Source organism: Bison bison, unplaced genomic scaffold (assembly GCF_000754665.1).
Source record: "Bison bison bison isolate TAMUID 2011002044 unplaced genomic scaffold, Bison_UMD1.0 scf7180017864318, whole genome shotgun sequence".
Classification (NCBI taxonomy): Eukaryota; Metazoa; Chordata; class Mammalia; order Artiodactyla; family Bovidae; genus Bison; species Bison bison.
In genome coordinates this window covers 2,641,110-2,659,822 of record NW_011494890.1, presented here as the reverse complement: position 1 = coordinate 2,659,822, position 18,713 = coordinate 2,641,110, and positions in this window count along the sequence as shown.

The following is an 18,713-nucleotide window of genomic DNA, read 5'->3' as shown; positions in this document are numbered from 1 at the left end:
GGTTGAAGTATTAAAAGATAGGGGAAATTAATTGTGAATTTCAAACCCATTCATCCCTTCTTTTTAAAGTGGTTCCATTATTTTAATGGAATAGTAGTTTTATTGTACCTGTTTCCTTATAGTAGTTTGAGATCAATAGGCCATAAATAGTAAATAAATTCCACATAATTGGGAATCAGAATAAATTAGGTGTTAGAGAATATTGGTGCCATTAGTAGAATAGTAACATCAGAACAAAGATGCTGGGTCACATTTTTCAAAGACCACACTTTCACCTGAGGTTGCAGCTCCTTCCAACCCCAATCAGAGTTCTGCGAACTGTTGGATCCACTGGGAGCAGAACTGAGCCAAGACTTCATTAATAATACAGTCAGTCCGTACCAAGCCTGACTCTGCGAAGAGTTTGACTCCTAGACCTAACTGTTCTAAAAACTACTATGCTTCTCTTGCTACACTGGGCTCCTGCTCACTCACAATTTTAATTTTTTCTTCGATCTCCATTTTTATCTGAAATTCTTTACCCCTTTCAAGCTTTCAATAGCTTCCTGGTTTCTTATATCATTATTCCTTGTTTCCCGGGGTCCATATAATTTGGTAACATCTTTGGCAATATCTTCTCAGCTGAAATGGATGCTGGTCAAAAAATATCTTCTAGGCTAAAAAAAGCAGGTAGGTGGGAGAGATTAAAATGACATCTCTCTTTCAGCATAGGCAGCCTCATTTAAAGGATTCCTTTAAATAGTTTTATTTAATGATAGTTTTATTAATGGGACTTGACCATTTTCTAAATGCACCTTTCTTCCTCTCCTCTGTGCCTTCTCCTGAGCTACTTTGAAACCACAGAGCAAACCCAAATCAGCCCTATCCTGTTTCTTACAAGATATTGAGTTATTTTTTGGAGACAACAGAACAAAACTGTAAATCATGCAGCTGAAGCACATACAGAGGGGAGGAAAATGACTCTAAATAACACCCAAAACCAAAGCCACCCAATTCCCCAAAAGAACCAAAGGACTGGGGAAAAATCTAAACCTGAATGCAGGAAATCTTTCAGAATAAAGGGTTCACTATCCAGGAAGATCTGGTGCTAAAGCTCCTTTATCCTACCTAACCATAAGTGATTAATTCAAAAGCCCTTCAGTCAAAACTTGCCCATTAGTGCTTTAGCACACCAATTCTCTTTCCCTAACTCAAATAAGTTTGACTGAACCCCTCATGGGGAGAAAGATTGAGCACCTTGCCTTTTTTCTCTTGCTTGTTGGCATTAGGATAAAGCTCTTTCCTTTCTTCAAAGTCAGGGCCATGGTATTAGTTATAATGCACCTTGGGCTGCAAGTCCTTGCCTTAAAATCTTTCCTCTCCTGAAAGCTTTTCACCTATTGTCTTCTTCTCCCTCTTCATTTAATTATTATTACTATTGTTTTTAATTTTCAGCCCTACCTCACAGTATGTGGGATCTAGTTTCCCAACCAGGAATCGAACCCATGCCCCTTGCCTTGGAAGGCAGAGTCTTAACCACTGGACTTTCAGGGAAGTCCCCTCTCCCTCTTAATTTAACTAAATTTTCATTCCATTCAAACTTCAACCTTGATGGAGCTTCATTTTAGTACTTTACCTTATAGCTTAGCATTATATTTCCTTTCTATACAGTTGATAACACTACACAGAGACTAATTGCACTTACCCTTTTTTTAATGAGTTTTTACTTATTATTTTTAAAAGAACTGTGACCAAAGGAAGGTAACTTCATATAAACACACTTTTACAGCAATATCTACAATAACATCTTATTGTCTAATGTTATTATACAAACCTGTGAATTACAATTTTGCTCTGAGCTAAATTCATACTTTAATTATGGTTTGAGCTAGACAAAATCAGTCACTTGCATACCCAGCCCCAGGACCTTCTGCAGGACGTAGCTTAATGCCTGCATGGTCAAAGGCTGCACCATAAAGAGACAGCCCAGGATTTTGTGTACTCGGTAATCTCTAAGATGTTACAAAGAATTTAGCTTCTATATTTGGACCAAGGATCTTCTATGTGATGGCAGTTGTATCACAGAATACATCATCAAGGGCATTCATGTGCGATAAGATGGTTGCAAAGTATAAATCTGAAGGATTCAGATCTATCAGGTAATATACGGCTCTGATGCCTGAAAGTGTTGGCTGCTAAGTCATATCCGACTCTTTGTGATCCTATGCACTGTGGCCCACCAGGCTCCTTTGTCCATACGGATTGTCCAGGCAAGAATACTAGAGCGGGTTGCCATTCCCTTCTCTAGGAGATCTTCCTGATCCAGGGATCAAATCTGGCAAATTATTTACCATCTGAGCCAACAGGAAAGCCCCCTGATGACTGAAACACGGAAGTAAAGGAAGAAAAAGAAATCTCCCCAGTAGAAAAATATGAAAATGACATCAACATTAACATAAACAGAGCTGAATTTGTTGTTGATTTGTTTGAGTAATCTCCAGGAGTTGGTGAGGGAGAGGGAAGCCTGGCATGCTGCAGTCCATAGGGTCACAAAGAGTCAGACATGACTGAGCAACTGAACTGAACTGAGCTGTGTGCACTAGACTGTCACCTTTAATTTTTGCTGTACAGCAAATGCACCTTCTGTTCATGGTTAAATTCCTTACACATGCTTTCATTATCCAGATTGCACATATTCTTTTTCACTGGCTAAGTTCCCAAGAAAGTCGTGGGCAGGCCCTGTTCCACTCTGTCCTTATTTACTAATCTTGTCTTGGACCTACTCTTCTGGTCTGGTTATGACGTCCTGGTGTTCACTTTTTAGGTGATTGACTGTCTTCTTTAACAGACTATCAGACGTGCTGAAGATGTGGAGGTCATCCCAGTGCATCCCTGATGGGAGGTCATCCCAGTGCAGGTCTTTGAAGGTAACAAGTTTAGTCCCTGATGATTCCAGTGAGCACTCTCATGAGACAGCTTGCTGCAATAAATACCAAACTTGTTGAGGACAATAAAATTCTGTTGTATCACCAGAGGCTAGAACAATGCCTTGGTGATCATAGGTGTCAAAGGAGGTGGTAAGGGAATGATAAAATTTGAGGCTGAGTAAAAACAAAAAATACGTTCATTATGGAATAAGCTGAGTTTGAAAATGAAGCAAATCATCATTTTGGAATTGTTTAGCAGGCCTTGTGGAAATACAGGTCTGTAGCTAAGTGAAAGTTTCTTAACAGATATCCACATTTGCAGGACATATGCATAGTCACTCGGTGAGACAGGGAACATGGGTGAAATTGCAGAAGCAGAAAATAGGCTGAAGGACAAACTGCTCAGATCTATATTATGAACTTGTTTGCAGTAAATATCCTGGTCTTTGATTTTCTTGTACTATGCTTTTGTCTCTTTATGTTACTTTTCTTTTATCCATATTTTAAAGGTTATATATTATGTACAATGGGCTTCACTGGTCTCTCAGTGGTAAAGAATCTGCCTGAAATGCAGGAGACATGAGTTTAATCCCTGGGTGGAAAGATCCCCCAGAGAAGGAAATGCCAACCCACTCCAGTTTTTGCCTGGAGAATCCCATGGACAGAAGAGCCTGGCAGGCTGCAGTCCACAGGGTTGCAAAAGGGTCAGAGACGATTTAACAACTAAACAATAACAACAATTATGTATAACAGGTAATATGATTTGCTGTACTTCTGGGATAAGGCAAGATAAGAAACTAAACAGAGGTGTAGAAAAGAGGACTGACTAGTCACTGAGTAACAGAAGGACTAAGATTGGACCAAGATAGGAAGAAGCAAGTTTTAAAAAGCAAGAACCACAGGGACATCTGAGAAAAAGCAGTGGAGAGAGAAAGCACAGGATTTTATCTTCGTTGTCAATATGACCGTGGAGAGCAGCCTTAGTGCACTGGTCGGGGTGGGTCGAGGCAATGAGACAGAATGGAGCTATTCTGAGACAAAAAAACTGGCAGCAAGTGTGTTTGTACTGACCACACAGTGGAACTGAATTCAAGTTTTCTAAATTTGTCCAGACTAGAAGCATGTTTGATCCTGAACTGTGGGCAAAGCTGAGCCTGTGGGCAAGGGTCAAGTGATTAAAGAAAGCATACCAGGAGCTAAAGCCAAAGAATCTAATTTGTGGCCCTGGTCTCCCCAGGAAACAGTTTTGCTTTCTATCCGTAGCAAACTGACTATTACCTTCACTCCTGGTAGCTACTTTGATACACAGTGTAAATCTAACAAATCTATTGAAAATATAGCTCAAAGAACATGTGCTCTTGATGTACAGTTGGCTCTGTGACCTCAAAGTCCTGTCAATGCCCGGAAAGGGAGCCCTTTTCTGGCAAGTTGCCTTTTCTGGTTCATTTAAAATGTTCATTTTCTTTATCAAGATTCCTGTGCTTGTCTGGTCATGAATTTAATGACTTGACCTTTTTCATGAATCTGGCTCTGATAATCACTTCAGTCATACATTAAGTGTTTTTCTCTCTTCATTAGATACCTTTGTCTGGAAATTATGTATATTTTCTTTTCATCGTAGGGAATGTAGGTATAATGTATATTCAACCAAGTATCTCTATATAACTTAGACTTTTGGTAGTCAAAGAGGCCCATAGTAAGTTGTGTGATGACAGTGTCTTAATTTTTGTTCTTTAAAAAGTAATTCCTAAAAGAAGTGATTTTGTGCTATGGGTTTATTTAAAAGGGAATCCAGGCTAAAGCTCAAACTCCAGTACTTTGGCCATCTGATATGAACACCCGACTCATTGAAAAAGGCCCTGATACTGGAAAAGATTGAAGGCAGGAGGAGAAGGGGATGACAGAGGATGAGATGGTTGGATGGCATCACCGACTCAATGGACATGAGTTTGAGCAAGCTCCAGGAGATGGTGAAGCCTGAGGAAGCCTGTTGTGCTGCTGTCCAAGGGATCACAAAGAGTAAGACACAATTTAGCAACTGAATAGCAACAGCCAGAAGCATGGTGAGAGAGTAGGAATGTGAGGCAGATAAGGGGGGGATAACTGATAACAACAACAAAAAGATACACTAGTGACCATTACATACACATTAGAAGCCACTGCAGGAACTAGACTTCGATGCCAATGAACAACTGTGTTGAAAATATTTCAGAATTGTGCCCTGATAGATGACTAACTTTGGTTGTTATTTACCAACATTCCTCCTTGTAGTTTGAAGGTTGCTACTGCAATTGTTAGCCCACTGGCACTTCCGAACTGTCCTACAGGCAAGTTGATCTTGCTCACATAGGCACTGAAAACTATCAAACAGATAAAGGCACATAATATAGGAAGGCATTACATACAGTGTGACTCCACCCAAGTCGCAATTATCATCTAGGGTGAACTAACTAAGGGAATTTGAGTGAAGCACCAAGCACATCTTAGGTTCATCCTGCAGTCTATGCCTTGTACAATTTAAACATTAAATACCCTTCGCCCTTCACTGATTCTTCAAGGTAATCAATGGTCACAATTCCTAAGAAAATAAGATCTGCCACATAAGAGTTATTAAAACTAGAGTTTAAACTGGCAGAGTAAATTCTAAGAAAATAACTAGTATTCATTATCTTCCTTCTACCACTCCCTTTATAGTTTCTTCATATTTACCTGGCACTTTTGCTAGATTGTTTGACTAGGTAGATTATATAGATCTTGGACTTAAGATGTAATAGAAAGGACTGTGTTCTAGGTTAATATATCCTTGTCAGATCCTGACTGCTGTAACTTCCTGTTCACCATTATTCCTGAGCATAGAGACATCATGAGATACACAAACAAATATCCTATAGGTTTTACATACTAACTTCTATAATTCCATCATGTAACAGCACTGCTAATTCCCTGTAATAGTCAAGGTCAAAAATCACAGGTATGATAGTAATATTTATCTAAACTTTTAAACTACAACTCCAGTTGACCAACAGGGAAAGAACACAATGATTAGGGGCTGTCAGTTAAAATGTTAAATGGAAGTCTTACTACATTACTGATGGAAATTTTCATGCATGCATGCATGCTAATTTGCTTCAGTCGTGTTCTAGTCTTTGTGACCCTTTGGACTATAGCCCACCAGGCTCCTCTGTCCATGGGATTCTCCAGGCAAGAATACTGGAGTGGGTTGCCATGCCTTCCTCCGGGGAATCCTCGTGACCCAGGGATCAAACCCGCGTCTCTTACTTCTCCTGCACTGGCAGGCAAGTTCTTTACAACTAGCCCTACCTGGGAAGCCCAGAAAATAGTGTATAATATACTAAATCCATACTTTGGTGCATTAGCTTCTTAGCATTTCTTCTATGTCCTTGGCATAAGCTCTGCAGACAGAGAAAGCTCTCAAGTAGAGATACATTTTCATAAAGTAGGAAGCCATGGGCGTATATAGTAGCTGTCCTGCAAAGCGAATGGGGCAAAATAATTCAAGGCAGATGCTGGCTGCTATGCACTGATAGTTAAATATTAAGACTACAACTGGTATGTATGTTTATGTTCCTTCTCATGGGGGATGAAGTATCTGACAGTATTGTAAATGATGAGTACATAATTTATAATACAATGGTAATGAGGTATACTGAGGAGAATGGTAAGTGGTACAACCAATGACCGGAACTCTTTGATTCTAAGGACAGGGAGAGGGACCACTGGAGGAGGGGCTAGAAGTAAGTGAGATTGGAGAGAATTTTGAAGTCCAGATACTGAGCCCACACATACTACAACTGATTTTGGGTTTCCTTGTACAAAAAAGATCTTCACGACCCAGATAATCACGATGGTGTGATCACTCACCTAGAGCCAGACATCTGGCCATCACTACAAACAAAGCTAGTGGAGGTGATGGAATTCCAGTTGAGCTCTTTCAAATCCTGAAAGATGATGCTGTGTAAGTGCTGCACTCAATATGCCAGCAAATTTGGAAAACTCAGCAGTGGCCACAGGACTGGAAAAGGTCAGTTTTCATTCCAATCCCAAAGAAAGGCAATGCCAAAGAATGCTCAAACTACCTCACAATTGCACTCATCTCACACGCTAGTAAAGTAATGCTCAAAATTCTCCAAGCCAGGCTTCAGCAATATGTGAACCGTGAACTTCCTGATGTGCAGGCTGGTTTTAGAAAAGGCAGAGGAACCAGAGATCAAATTGCCAACATCCACCGGATCATGGAAAAAGCAAGAGAGTTCCAGAAAAACATCTATTTCTGCTTTATTGACTATGCCAAAGCCTTTGACTGTGTGGATCACAATAAACTGTGGAAAATTCTTCAAGAGATGGGAATACCAGAACACCTGATCTGCCTCTTGAGAAATTTGTATGCAGGTCAGGAAGCAAGAGTTAGAACTGGACATGGAACAACAGACTGGTTCCAAATAAGAAAAGGAGTACGTCAAGGCTGTAAATTGTCACCCTGTTTATTTAACTTATATGCAGAGTACATCATGAGAAACGCTGGACTGGAAGAAGCACAGCTGGAATCAAGATTGCCGGGAGAAATATCAATCACCTCAGATATGCAGCTGACACCACCCTTAAGGCAGAAAGTGAAGAGGAACTCAAAAACCTCTGATGAAAGTGAAAGTGAAGAGTGAAAAAGTTGGCTTAAAGCTCAATATTCAGAAAACAAAGATCATGGCATCCAGTCCCATCACTTCATGCCAAATAGATGGGGAAACAATGGAAACAGTGTCAGACTTTATTTTTGGGGGGCTCCAAAATCCCTACAGATAGTGACTGCAGCCATAAAATTAAAAGACGCTTACTCCTTGGAAGGAAAGTTATGACCAAGCTAGATAGTATATTCAAAAGCAGAGACATTACTTTGCCAACAAAGGTTCGTCTAGTCAAGGCTATGGTTTTTCTTATGGTCACGTATGGATGTGAGAGTTGGACTGTGAAGAAGGCTGAGTGCCAAAGAATTGATGCTTTTGAACTGTGGTGTTGGAGAAGACTCTTGAGAGTCCCTTGGACTGCAAGGAGATCCAACCAGTACATTCTGAAGGAGATCAGCCCTGGGATTTCTTTGGAAAGAATGATGCTAAAGCTGAAACTCCAGTACTTTGGCCACCTCATGCTAAGAGTTGACTCATTGGAAAAGACTCTTATGCTGGGAGGGATTGGGGGCAGGAGGAGAAGAGGACGACAGAGGATGAGATGGCTGGATGGCATCACTGACTCGATGGACATGAGTCTCAGTGAACTCTGGGAGTTGGTGATGGACAGGGAGGCCTGGCGTGCTGCGATTCATGGGGTCGCAAAGAGTGGGACACGACTGAGCGACTGATCTGATCTGATCTGATCTGTGAGATAAGGAGTCTCTTGTTAGGAATTCAGTGAACATAGTTTTTGTTTACTCTTGGAGTTAATGGTTAGGAAGAAGTCATTCTTTGGAATTTGATTCTGGGTCACTGACTTGGTGCCCAAATCAGTTTCAGCTGTTCAGTGCAAGGGTCTATGATCATTTATAATAGTCACAACATTTTTAAAGAAAATCTGAAGTTGTTATGTACAAAGAACTAGGTTATATATACAGAAAGAAAGAGAAGGTCAAAATCGACCACTGAGTAACCCATTAGAACATTATTTTACAATGGTAACTACCTAACATCCCTAATACAATTTGAGTCTATTGAAGATTATTTCTCTTTATTAACGATGTGATCATAATCTTCATTATAAGCTTGATAAATAAAGAAAAGTAAATTCTAGTTATTCAATCCCAGTAGCTATTGGAAACTCTTAGCAAGAAGAGGTAGAAATGTAATCTGTATTTAACATGTATAAATCAGACCAAAAAAGAACTAAATTTTCATGTTTATCTCTTTCTAAATTGATTTTGCTTTATCTTTCTCTACCTCAATCTCTCTCTCTACTTTGGCAGGTTTGCCTGTGCCTTCAATTTTGAACCTATAATCTCCTGATCGCTTCTAATCCTTAATACTGAAAGTAGTCCAGCTGATGTTTATGGTACCATCATGACAGATAAGTATAGAATAAACAAGAATTGAAGATTATTTTTTTATTTCTCAACAATTTTTATTTTTAATTAATTTATATTTTTTTCTAATATAAATTTATTTATTTTAATTGGAGTCTAATTACTTTACAATATTGTATTGGTTTTGCCATACATCAACATGAATCCACCACGGGTGAAGATTATTTTATATTTATAAATCTGACTGTAAATTGGCTATCATCATAAACCACTGTTTTAATCATATCTGATATTTACACTTTTGTATTTTAGGTGATTTTAGCAATCTGCAGAGTAAACTAGTTTTAATACACATATTTTCTGAAGCTTTCAAATGCAATTTATAAAGATAAAGTAACATTTTTTTTCATCTCTGGTAATTGCAATAGGTTGTTGTAGTTTTACTTTTATAGTTCTGAATGCATGCTATCTCTTACCAGGGAATAAGTTGATATTAGTTGTCCCAAGCTAGATAATAATAATATAAGCTTTTCAAATTGGTATCAACACACAGTTTAGTGAACAACTCAACATTCTAAGAAAGCTACATTGAATTTTTTTAACTGCCAAGTACACTTAATTAATTTCTAAAGTATATTTTAGAATATAAGGTGTTATATTTCATATTGCCTCTTGAAAAATTCTCAGCATTTATGTGATAAGCAAGTTGAAAGAAACATTTTCCCAAAAATTTTTCATTAATATTGAAACTATTTTATAAATTTTAAATTTATCAACATACTGCATATTATTTATGGAACACTTCTTACATTATACCAGGTCTTCACCCTTCCCAATAGCTTTGCCCTTTTCCAAGAATTTAACAGTTTCTCCCTCAAACATATGTGCTGGCCTATGTCTTGACTTTGGACTCTGTGATTTGGTTTAGCCAGTGGGATATTAGTACACATGACACAACGAGGAGCTTAACGCATTAGACTTGTTCTCTTTATTCCCTGCCAGACACCTGAAGAAGTGGTGAGCTCTGGCTAAATGCCTGAGTCAGCTCAGCTGAGATCTGAAGGACTGCCCTAGTCAATTCACAGAGGCTTAAGGGGAAAAAGTTATTTTTTATTGCCACTGAGATTTGGTAGCTCTTTGTATTATACCAACAACTATCTGATACAGATGCATACAGTTTGTGGCCTGCAATGACTCATGTTAAAGTGGTTACAATTATATGAACAAATATAATACTATATGATTATGACACTACATCAGTGTTTAAAGAGTACTAGCAAGCAAATATATGGAAAAACAAACATAGATTGTCTTCAGCATTGTGATCAGATACATGGTCTTATGAATATATTTATATACATAAGACCAAGTATGAGTTCTTCCAGATGTTCAAGCTGGATTCAGAAGTGGCAGAGGAACCAGAGATCAAATTGCCAACATAGTTGGATCATAAAAAAAGACAGTTCCAGAAAAACATCTACTTCTGTTTCACTGACTACCATAAAGCTTTTGACTCTGTGAATCACAACAAACTGTGTAAGATTCTTAAAGAGATGGGAATACCAGACCACCTTACCTGCCTCCTAAGAAATCTGTATGCAGGCAAGAAGCAACTGTTAGAACCATACATGGAACAATGGACTGGTTCCAAATTGGGAAAGGAGTATGTCAAGGCTGTATATTGTCACCCTGCTTATTTAACTAATATGCAAAGTACATCATGTGAAATGCCAGGCTGGATGAAACACAAGCTGGAATCAAGATTGTTGGGAGTAATCTCAATAACCTCAGATATACAGATGACACCACCCTTAGGGCAGAAAGCTAAGAGCAACTAAAGGGCTTCTTGATGAAAGTGAAAGAGAAGAGTGAAAAAGTTGGCTTAAAACTCAACATTCAAAAAACAAAGACCATGACCTCATCACCTCATGGCAAATAGATGGGGAAACAATGGAAATAGTGACAGACTTTATTTTCTTTGGCTCCAAAATCACTGTAGATGGTGATTACAGCCATGAAATTAAAAGACATTTGCTCCCTGGAAGAAAAGATATGACAAAACTAGACAGCATATTAGAAAGAAGAGACATTATTTTGCCAACAAAGGTCCATCTAGTCAAACTATGTTTTTTCCAGTAGTCGTGTATGGGTATGAGAGTTGCACCATAAGGAAAGCTGAGCACTGAAGAATTGATGCTTTTGAACTGTGGTGTTGGAGAAGACTCTTGAGAGTCTCTTGGAGTGCAAGGAGACCAAACTAGTCCATCCTAAAGGAAATCAGTCCTTAATATTCATTGGAAGGACTGATGTTGAAGCTGGAGCTCTAATAGTTTGGCCACCTGACGCAAAGAGCTGACTCTTTGGAAAAGACCCTGATGCTGGGAAAGATTGAAGGCAGGAGGAGAAGGGGATGACAGAGGATGAGATGGTTGGATGGCATCACCAACTCGATGGCCATGAGTTTGAGCAAGACCCAGGAGTTGGTGATGGACAGGGAAGCCCGGTGTGCTTCAGTCCATGAAGTCACAGTCAGACATGACTGAGTGACTGAAGTGAACTGGCACATTTATAAATTCAAGAATGATTGTTCTTAACTAGTAATTTGGCATTTTAGTACCTTTAGAGAAGTAATATGAAAATTTAGTGTGGTAAAATAATCATAGGGATTTCTGCAGTCTGCTGGTTGTCCTCCCAAACCTTCATTCTCCTCTCCTTCTTATACAAAGTGAAAGTGCTAATTGCTCAGTGGTGTCTGACTCTTGGTGACCCCATGGACTATAGCTCACCTGGTTCCACTGTCCATGGAATTCTCCACGTAAGAATATTGGTGTGGGTAGCCATTCCCTTCTCCAGGGGGATCTTCTAACCCAGGTATCAAACCCAGTTCTTCTGCATTGCAAATGGATTCTTCACTGTCTGAGCCACCAGGGAAGCCAAGCAAAGATAGAATCACCCAGCCACACTTGCAGCTTGGTGTGGCCCTATGACCTAGAATCTGATTAGTGTAATGTAAACAAAAGGGCTGGATTTGACTTTCAGGAAGCTCTTTAAAGAAAGCCTACTCAGTTGAAAATGGAACGTTTCTGTGGTTTCCACCACCCACTTGTATTGAGGTGTGGACCTGATATCCTGGTAGCCAATTCGGAGCATGAGTCAACCTAATGGTGGATATTATGATGATAGCATAGAAAAATACAAGAATCCTGACTGCTTTCAAAGGTAGACAGACCTTTAACTCCTGTCTCTGGTATTTTTGTTTTAAGAGTATTTCAATCATTCTTATTTTGAACCTTTTAGTATTTTGAGTATTCAAAGAGGCTATCCCTAACAAGTCATGAAGTGCAGGTGAACTTGTTCCTGAAAATAAATATAAGATGCTAAACAGTGTTTAATTCATATCTTAACTCCCAAGGCATCTAGAAAAGTTTGTTTGTTTGTTTTTTTCCCTAGTATCTGTAGTTAGGACATAATACCTCTAGCTTCCCTACCTGCACCTTATGTAGCACTTCTGAATCTGCTAATGCTATGCTTCATCTGCATTCTGCCTATTAATTCTGTCAGTCAGGAGGGATCTGAAATATTCATTCATTCACACAGGGCATATTCATTATTTATAATATTGGGCAATGTTGAAAACCTAAAAAAAAAAAAAAAAAAGAATATCAAATATTGGAGTTCTTGATGTTCAGAACATACCATGTAAAAGTTTGACATCTTCAACAAAAATGTTTCAACATTATTACTACTCTTCTGTATCTCTTAGATAAATATTTTTTTATTAAACATGAAAGTTCAGATCACTGAATTGATAAATGAATTTTGTTTCATAACTGTCAAGACTGAACCAAACCACCAACTTAATAATTCTTAAAGGCATTTATAAATATTCATGTAAAAATAAAAACAGAAGGAATAAAAATTCATCCTTTTTAAGACCAAGTAGGGCAATGGCACCCCACTCCAGTACTCTTGCCTGGAGAATCCCATGGACGGAGGAGCCTGGTAGGCTGCAGTCCATGGGGTCGCTAAGAGTCAGACACGACTGAGTGACTTCACTTTCACTTTTCACTTTCATGCATTGGAGAAGAAAATGGCAACCCTCTCCAGTGTTCTTGCCTGGAGAATCCCAGGGACGGAGGAGCCTGGTGGGCTGCTGTCTATGGGGTTGCACAGAATCAGACATGACTGAAGCGACTTAGCAGCAGCAGCAGCAGGGCAATTTCCATTATTGACTGGGACTTAAACTGTTTATCTCATCAGCATTCCTCCTCACCCTTACATTCTCCTTCAATGATTGTGGCTATTTGCCAGCCTCAGTTAAAATATATATATATTATTCCTCATAATTCCTGCCTTATTATTGTTGAGGAAATAAGCATCTCTTTCCATTCCACTCCATGTGCAAAACCTTCTCTTTGTACCTTAATACTTATTTATGGATGATTTTTTATTGTTTATGTTTTGACATTTATGTTTCATTTTAGTTCATTTTTGTATATAGTTTGAGGTATAGGTTTTTTTCCCCCTATGGATATCTGATTGCTCTACCATGATTGTTGAAATGACTGTCCTAACTCCACTGAATTACTTATATACCTCTTTTTAAAAATCAATTCATGTTAATTCACATTTTTACCTTTAAGCTTGATACTAGATAATAGCATTTGATATTAGCTATAGATAGAGAGAGTTACCTTCTCTTCCTGGTTGGTTGAAAATTTTTAGCAAGAATGGATGTTAGATTTTGTCAATTAAAACAAAAGAGGCAAAGGGTTCAAATAGACATTGCACCAGAGAATATATATAGATGATGCAAAAGTCTATGAAAGGGTGCTGAATATCGCTGACCATTAAACATTTTTCTTGAATCTATGGAGAAAGTTGGGTTCAGGATGGGGAGCACGTGTACACCCGTAGAAGATTCATGTTCATGTATGGCAAAACCAATATAATATTGTAAAGTAATTGGCCTCCAATTAAAATAAATAAATTTAAATTTAAAAAAAATTATTGCATCTCCAGACCCATGAACATGGTATATCTCTCTATTTAAGTCTTCTTTAATTTCTCTAAGCTATATCATGTGATCTACATCAGTTCTCAGGGAACAGGTGTTTCACTTATTTTTTTCTGTTCCAGTCCTAAATATTTTATGCTTTATCCTATTAAAAATGCAAGGTAAAACTTCTTTCAATTATTGCTATACACCTATTAGAACGGCTTACAATAAAAAGGCCAATCATACCAAATATCTTTGTGAGAATGAGGAACGGGGATTCTCACACACTGCTGTTGAAAATGTAAAGGGATAAAGCCACTTTGTAAAACAGTAGGGTAGCTTCTTAAACAGTTAAATATACATCTCAACTTATGAGTCACCCCTTTTTTTAAAAGATTTTTTTGATGTGGACCATTTTTTTTTAAAGTATTTATTGAATTTGTTAACTATACTGCTTTTGTTTTATATTTTGCTTTTTTGGCCTCGAGGCAGGTTGGATCTTAGCTCTCCAGCTAGGGACTGAACCCACACCCCCTGCATTAGAACGTGAAGTGCTGACCACTGGACCTGCAGGGAAGTCCCAGGAGCAATCTTTTCTATTGCTAGGCATTTACTCAAGAGAAATAAAAGCACATGCCTATAAAATGACTTATAAACTGATGTTGTGAGAAGCATTATTTGTAGTTATCAAAACTGAAAACCACTCTAATGTCCATCAATAGATCAATGGATAATCATCCACATATTGCAAGTAGAAACAAGGGAACTGTAAATCATTCATCTTAGCCTTCAGGTTTTAGGAGAAATAAGACAGACTCTCCATGTAAATCTGAAGCATTACCATCTAGTTGAGTTGTTTTTCTTCCTAAGTGAAGGCAAAAAGGTACTGGCTAGCTTCATCAACTAGAGAATGTACAACATACATCAATTACAGTAAAAAAAAATTACTTCCAGTGGGAATGTGTGTGTGTTAGTCCCTCAGTCATGTCTGACACTTAGTGACCCCATGGACTGTAGCTCTCCAAGGTCTTTCCTTCATGGAATTTTTCAAGCAAGAATACTGGAGTGGGTTGCTGTTTCCTTCTCCAGGAGATCTTCCCAACCTAGGGATCGAATCTGGGTCACCCACATTGCAGGCACACTCTGAGCCACCAGGGAAGCTCTAGTGGGAATAGATATTATTAATACATGAGAATTAGGAATAACATTGTTAAGGGATAACAATGATGTTTATTGCTCAGCTGCTGCTGCTGCTAAGTCGCTTCAGTCGTGTCTGACTCTGTGCGACCCCAGAGACGGCAGCCCACCAGGCTCCCCTGTCCCTGGGATTCTCCAGGCAAGAACACTGGAGTGGGTTGCCATTTCCTTCTCCAATGCATGAAAGTGAAAAGTGAAAGGGAAGTCGCTCAGTCGTGTCCAACTCCTAGCGACCCCTGGACTGCAGCCTACCAGGCTCCTCAGTCCATGGGATTTCCCAGGCAAGAGTACTGGAGTGAGGTGCCATTGCCTTCTCCAGGTCCTGGCAAATCTTTACCATCAATACTTAGGTTTTGTCACCTATACAATGCAAGTGTTAATGTGTAGTACAAGGGACAAGGAGGCTTTGAGACTTGTAATCTTCCATTATATCCTTTATGCCTTGTAGTGTTTCTTTCCTTATAGGGTATTGATTAGTAAGTGGGCAGAGGTTTTGAGGAGTATGCTTGAATCTAGACTGGAGGTGCATTGTGAATTTTGCCAACAACAGTTGGAGATTCTGCCCATAAGAAAGGTGGTAGCTGATTCAATAGGGACAGATGTTTCCAGAATTGGCTCTAACAGCTACTGTCAGATTCAGAACAAAAAAAAGATGTCAAAGTGTCATTTAATACACCTGGCTGGTTACTTTGATGATTACTGTCAATTTCTAGGTTATTTTCCTCTTTTGGGAGAAAAATATTTTAGCACAATACTTCTCTTATAACTTTCAACCTAATAAGTGGACAAGAACACAGGAAACAAGGAGAAAAAGCTGTCTCTCTCAAAGTGTCTACACAAAATGAAAAGTTCAGAGACAGAATCCTCTAGAGGTTCATTAAAGCGTCTCTACTATCTGAACAGTTTTACTACTAGGAAGCAGGGTCTGTTTTTAGTAGTGGGGTTGAGCACCAACAGTGTAGCTCTGTTGCCAATTAGGACTGGAAGAGATTTGTCTCCAATCTGGAGAGATGTTTCTCCAAACCAATTAAGAGGAAGGACTGGGAAGAGCCCTGTAATTCCTCAGATCCCTATCATTGAGAATTAGGAGTTTGCTTTGAGGTCTGAAGGCACTTAAGTGCTTATTTGTAACAATCTCTTTGCCAATGACCTGGCTCCTTGTAATAACAGCAGAAACTAGGAGGACTTGGTTTAATTTAGGAGGCTTCATTTGCTGAAGCTGAAGATTAAGAATTTTGATGATCTCTCTTGGAGATGACTCATGTAGAGTATGAGAGAGCTGATTTACCAGAGTAACCAAATCTGGAGTGGACATAGTTTCTCATTCCTTCCTGGTCCTTTTTCACTAGAAAGGAAAAGTCTAACTTCAACATACAGTTAAAAGCTAGTTGGGTGGAACCAATATCTGACAGAAGACCAGAATAAAAAAAAAAAAAAAAAAGACAACGATCAATCAACTGTTCATAGTAGTAGTTAATGGTAGGTTTAGCAGATTTTCTTGTTCAAGTCTAAATTTTCTTCCAATAAACAGGTATTAAAAAAGCCCTAGGAATTGCTTGCTGAAGTTGCCTAATGATTGTTGATTGATCATTTAATAAACTAGTAGGCAGAAGGCAATGGCACCCCACTCCAGTACTCTTGCATGGAAAATCCCATGGACAGAGGAGCCTGGTAGGCTGCAGTCCATGGGGTCGCGAAGAGTCCGACAGGACTGCTCGACTTCACTTTCACTTTTCACTTTCACTCATTGGAGAAGGAAATGGCAACCCACTCCAGTGTTCTTGCCTGGAGAATCCCAGGGACGGGGGAGTCTGGTGGGCTGGCCTCTATGGAGTCGCACAGAGTCGGACACGACTGAAGCGACTTAGCAGCAGCAGCAGCAGGCTGGTTTCCAAGTTGTAATTCTAGATATCTTTCAGGATTTTCCCAATTGGTAGTTTTCATTCAATACTGGCACTTGTTTTCACTGAGAAGCAAATGAATAAGCTGATATAAGTCAGAGAAACAATGTCTGAATGACTATATTAAATTACTCAGCAAACATGAGAAATTTCTTGTTATTTTGGAAAAATCTTTTGACTATGGGTCACAGTTCAGCTTTAGTCCAGGGAGTCTAAGAAATGAAGGGTTTAGCCTCTGGGTCCTCAGAACTTTAATTTTGAAGGAACAGATTCTGATAAGTTTAGAGGAAAAGGAAATGGGGAAAGTTTCAGAGAAAGTAGGAAGCTTGCTAGGAGCATTAGTGTGGTGAACTTGAGGGTATTGAGGTGGTATAGAAAGAACAGAGGAAGATGACACCTGAGACAAGGAAACTCAGGAAGAAGAGCTCTAGGTTTCAGGTGCCATTTTGTTTTTCTTGACTTTTTTTTTTTTTTGTCCAAATCTTAAAATCTAATTTTGAAGAAAGGCAAATTCTGGTTCCTGATAATGTTGGAGAATTTCAAAATGGAAATAAGCATTGCACTCACTTCTGGAAAGTTTTGAGCTGTTTTAGTGCAGTTCGATTTTAAGAAAATTAAGCTTGGGGATTTCACAAGTTCCCTACAGTAGACACTAATATTCTAATTTGCCTTTAGTCAGGCATGTTTATTTTAGTTAGAAATATTCATGAGGAAAGACCTCAGTTTTTAAACATAGTCATTGTGAAGGGAACACCCTCAAAATACTTGGATAACTGAGATCCCAGTTTCTAGAGGCCTTTCCTTCTAGACAAAGAACAATTTTCAAACAGCCTACAAGACAAACAACTTAATTCAAAGAGCTTGCAAGCTGAACCCAGTTTGGTCTCAGAAGAGCCAAGCCAAAAATCTTTTTTCTTTTTCTTTTTTTTTTTTTTTTTCAGCCAGTGTCTAGAACACAGCTTTCCAAAGGAGTAGGCTAAAGGCTAAGAACCATGCACAATTTCAGAGAAACAACACTTGTTCAAAAAGGAATGGGTCAAGACTGGACAGCTTCAAGAGAAGTAACCCCTGTTCTGAATGGAAAAGGCTATAGGCAAACCAGTTTCAGGGAAACGGTGTGATCTTGAAATCAGACTAAACAGCCAAATGAGTACTTACAGACAGAATAAGGCCTTAACCAGAAAGGTAAAATCTTAAATGGATCTCCAGTAAAGTTTGGAGAGGTTTAAATGTAAGGAATGCAAGAGTTTGGATCCAGGAGGAGGATGTACCTCAAATAGCAAGCTCACTGAGAAAAAAGCAGTGAGTGACAATGGTCTCAATTGTGAATACTGGACTTTTTTGCTCATCAGCCCCAAAGTTGTGAGAGGTCCCTGTGCAGGCCTCCAAAACATTGAGTTGAAACAATATATAACCAGATATTTCTCCAGCAATGATGAATTTATTTGGAATCAGTAGAGAATTGCACAGGTCTTCCCTGGGTGGCTTAGTAGTAAAAGAATCTGCCTGCTATCAAAGAACTCGTGGGTTCCATCCCTGGGTCAGGAACATGCCCTGGAGAAAGAAATGAGTTGGACATGACTTACAGAATAAACAACAACAACAAAAGAGAATTGCAGTTCAGGGTCCGCAACCATGGTGCGTGAGTGTGTGCAAGTTGCCCCAGTCATGCCTGATTCTTTGTG